We start from the raw sequence: 4409 nt of genomic DNA, 5'->3' as shown, positions 1-4409 counted from the left end.
AACTATCAATGAAACATAGCTTCAATCATATGAGCGGGACTTATAGCTTTTTGCCTCTTGAATAGTTTTGGCATCTCACTTTATCCATTGAGGTTCAGAATGATTGGCATCTCTAGGAACTTCAGATTTCGAATAGTGTTATTGATTCTCCTAGTTCAGTATGATGATTCTTGAACACAGCTTCTTTATGAGTCTTGGCCGTGGCCCTAAGCACTTTGTTTTCCAGTATTACCACCGGATGCATAAATGCCACAGACACATAATTGGGTGAACCTTTTCAGATTGTGACTCAGCTTTGCTAAAGTCCCCAATTAGAGGTGTCCAGGGTTCTTAAGCACACTCTTTTTTTGCTTTGGACCTTGACTTTAACCGCTCAGTCTCAAGTTTTCACTTGACACCTACACGCCACAAGCACATGGTTAGGGACAGCTTGGTTTAGCCGCTTAGACCAGGATTTTATTCCTTTTAGGTCCTCCTATCTACTGATGCTCAAAGCCTTGGGATCCTTTTTATTTGCCCTTGCCTTTTGGTTTTAAGGGTTATTGGCTTTTTGCTCTTGCCTCTTGGTTTTAAGAGCTTTTGGCTTTTTCTGCTTGCTTTTCTTTCTATATTTTTTTTTCGCCTATTTTTTTTTCTGCAAGCTTTGTTCTTTGCTGCTTTTTCTTGCTTCAAGAATCATTTTTATGATTTTTCAGATTATCAAATAACATGTCTCCTAGTCATCATTCTTTCAAGAGCCAACATATTTAACATTCTTAAACAACAACTTCAAAAGACATATGCACTGTTCAAGCATACATTCAGAAAACAAGAAGCATCGTCACCACATCAATATAATTAAGCTAAGTTCAAGGATAAATTCGAAACTCATGTACTTCTTGTTCTTTTGACTTAAAGCAGTTTTTTTTAAGAGAGGTGATGGATTCATAGGACATTCATAACTTTAAGACAATGTTACTAACTACTAATGATCATGTAATGAAGACACAAACAGATAAGCACATAACATAGAAAACGAAAAACAGAAGAATTAAGAACAAGGAATGAATCCACCTTAGTGATGGTGGCGTTTCCTTCTTGAGGAACCAATGATGTCCTTGAGCTCTTCTATGTCTCTTCCTTGTCTTTGTTTCTCCTCCTTTATTGCTTTTAGATCTTCTCTGATTTCATGAAGGATGATGGAGTGCTCTTGATGTTCCACCCTTAGTTGCTTCCAATAATTGTGTGGAAGAAAATGTATCCCATGAGGTATCTCAGGGATCTCTTGATTTGCAGTCAAATGTTCTACCACTGAGCTATAGACCCTTGATGGAAGCTTTTGTCTTCCCTTTCCTCTTTCTAGAGGCTTCTCTGGCCTTAGATGCCATCAATGGTTATGGAAAAAACAAAAAAGCTATGCTTTTACCACACCAAACTTAGAATGTTGCTCGTCCTCGAGCAAAAGAAGAAAGAATAGAAGAAGAAGAAGAAGATATGGAGGAGATGGAGGGAGGTGTATATTCGGCCATATGGGTGGGATTGGGTGGGAAAGAGATGTTGAATTTTGAAGGTAAGTGGGTGTATGGATGTGAGTGGTAAAGGGTTAATAGGGAAGAGTGTTTATTGGGAATAGAGGATGATTGAGAAGAGAGAAGAGAGTGAGTGGAGGTAGGTGGGGATCCTGTGGGGTCCACAGATTCTGAGGTGTCAAGGCATTTACATCCCTGCACCAATTTAGGCATGCAAAATGCCTTTGCACACAACTCTGGGCGTTCAGCGCCAGGTTGGTGCCCATTTTGGGCGTTCAACGCCCATTTGCTGCCTTTTCTGGCGTTGAACGCCAGAACCATGCTTGTTCTGGGCGTTCAGCGCCAGGATGGTGCCCATTTTGGGCGTTCAGCGCCAGAACCATGCTCTGTTCTGGCGTTGAACGCCAGGAAGATGCTCCTCCAGGGTGTGATTTTTCTTCTGCTGTTTTTGATTCCATTTTCAATTTTTTTATATTTATTTTGTGACTCCATATGATCATGAACCTACAAAGACATATAACTAAGAAAAATATAGTTAGATAAATAAAAATTGGGTTGCCTCCCAACAAGCGCTTCTTTAATGTCAATAGCTTGACAGTGGGCTCTCATGGAGCCTCACAGATGTTCAGAGCATTGTTGAAACTCTCCAACACCAAACTTAGAGTTTGGATATGGGAGTTCAACACCAAACTTAGAGTTTGGTTGTGGCCTCCCAACACCAAACTTAGAGTTTGACTATGGGGGCTCTGGTTGACTCTGCTTTGAGAGAAGCTTTTTCTGCTTCCTCTCCATGGTTGCAGGGAGAGATCTTTGAGTTTTAAACACAAGGGAGTCCTCATTCCATTGAAGGACTATTTCACCTCTGTCAACATCAATCACAGCTCTTGCTGTGGCCAGGAAAGGTCTTCCTAGGATGATGGATTCATCCTCTTCCTTTCCAGTATCCAGGACTATGAAATCAGCAGGGATGTAAAGGCCTTCAACCTTTACTAATACGTCCTCTACTTGTCCATAAGCCTGTTTTCTAGAGCTGTCTGCCATCTCTAATGAGATTTTAGCAGCTTGCACCCCATAGATTCCCAGTTTCTCTATTACAGAGAGGGGCATGAGGTTTATTCCTGAACCAAGGTTACACAGAGCCTTAAAGATCATGGTGCCTATGGTACAGGGTATTATGAACTTTCCAGGATCCTGTCTCTTCTGAGGCAATGTCAGTTGATCCAGATCACTTAGTTCATTGATGAACAAGGGAGGTTCAACTTCCCAAGTATCAATGCCAAATAATTTGGCATTCAACTTCATGATTGCACCAAGAAACTTGGCAGTTTGCTCTTCAGTAACATCCTCATTCTCTTCAGAAGAGGAATACTCAGCAGAGCTCATGAAGGGTATAAGGAGGTTCAATGGAATCTCTATGGTCTCTAGATGAGCCTCAGAGTCCTTTGGTTCCTCAGAGGGAAGCTCCTTATTGACCACTGGACATCCCAGGAGGTCTTCCTCCTTGGGATTCACGTCCTCTCCTCTCCTCACAGGTTCGGCCATGGTGCTTATGTCAATGGCCTTGCACTCTCCTTTTGGATTCTCTTCTGTATTGCTTGGGAGAGTACTTGGAGTGATTTCAGTGATCCTTTTACTCAGCTGGCCCACTTGTGCTTCCAAATTTCTAATGGAAGACCTGGTTTCATTCATGAAACTCACAGTGGCCTTAGATAGATCAGAGACTAGATTTGCTAAATTAGAAGCATTTTGTTCAGAGTTCTCTATCTGTTGCTGAGTGGATGATGGAAAAGGTTTACTATTGTTAAACCTGTTTCTTCCACCATTGTTAAAGCCTTGTTGAGGATTTTGATCCTTCCATGAGAAATTTGGGTGATTTCTCCATGATGAGTTATAGGTGTTTCCATAAGGTTCACCTAAATAATTCACCTCTGCTATTGCAGGGTTCTCAGGATCATAAGCTTCTTCTTCATAAGAAGCCTCTTGAGTACTGTTGGATGCAGCTTGCATTCCATGCAGACTCTGAGAGATCATATTGACTTGTTGAGTCAATATTTTATTCTGAGCCAATATGGCATTTAGAGTATCAACTTCAAGAACTCCCTTCTTCATAGGCGTCCCATTACTCACAGGATTCCTCTCAGAAGTGTACATGAACTGGTTATTAGCAACCATGTCAACGAGTTCTTGAGCTTCTGCAGGCGTTTTCTTTAGGTGAATGGATCCACCTGCAGAAGTGTCCAGTGACATCTTTGATAGCTCAGATAAACCATCATAGAATATATCCAGGATGGTCCATTCTGAAAGCATGTCAGAAGGACACTTTTTGGTCAACTGTTTGTATCTTTCCCAAGCTTCATAGAGGGATTCACCTTCTTTCTGTCTAAAGGTTTGAACATCCACTCTAAGCTTGCTCAGCTTTTGAGGAGGAAAGAACTTGGCTAAGAAAGCCGTGACCAGCTTATCCCAAGAGTTCAGGCTATCTTTAGGTTGAGAGTCCAACCATATTCTCGCTCTGTCTCTTACAGCAAAAGGGAAAAGCATGAGCCTGTAGACTTCAGGATCTACTCCATTAGTCTTAACAGTATCACATATCTGCAAGAATTCAGTTAAGAACTGAAAAGGATCTTCAGATGGAAGTCCATGAAACTTGCAGTTCTGCTGCATTAGAGAAACTAATTGAGGTTTCAGCTCAAAGTTGTTTGCTCCAATGGCAGGAATGGAGATGCTTCTTCCATGTAAATTGGAATTAGGTGCAGTAAAGTCACCAAGCATCTTCCTTACATTATTATTATTTTCGGCTGCCATCTCCTCTTCTTGTTCGAAAATTTCTGAAAGGTTATCTCTGGATTGTTGTAATTTAGCTTCTCTTAATTTTTTTCTTCAGAGTCCTTTTAGGTTTCG

At 41.1% G+C, this 4409-nt stretch overlaps 1 non-coding gene across 1 annotated transcript; it reads left to right on the top strand.

Moving 5' to 3' along the window:
* The first annotated feature begins 3809 nt into the window (after positions 1 to 3809).
* On the top strand, positions 3810 to 3917 carry LOC112745516 (small nucleolar RNA R71). Its single transcript, XR_003173440.1, has one exon. It is a non-coding gene; the product is annotated as a small nucleolar RNA R71 (small nucleolar RNA).
* Positions 3918 to 4409: the final 492 nt, after the last annotated feature.

The sequence above is a fragment of the Arachis hypogaea genome, chromosome 14, assembly GCF_003086295.3.
Source record: "Arachis hypogaea cultivar Tifrunner chromosome 14, arahy.Tifrunner.gnm2.J5K5, whole genome shotgun sequence".
Lineage (NCBI taxonomy): Eukaryota > Viridiplantae > Streptophyta > Magnoliopsida > Fabales > Fabaceae > Arachis > Arachis hypogaea.
Note: the sequence above shows the minus strand (reverse complement) of the source record. Positions and strands in the feature narration are given on the sequence as shown.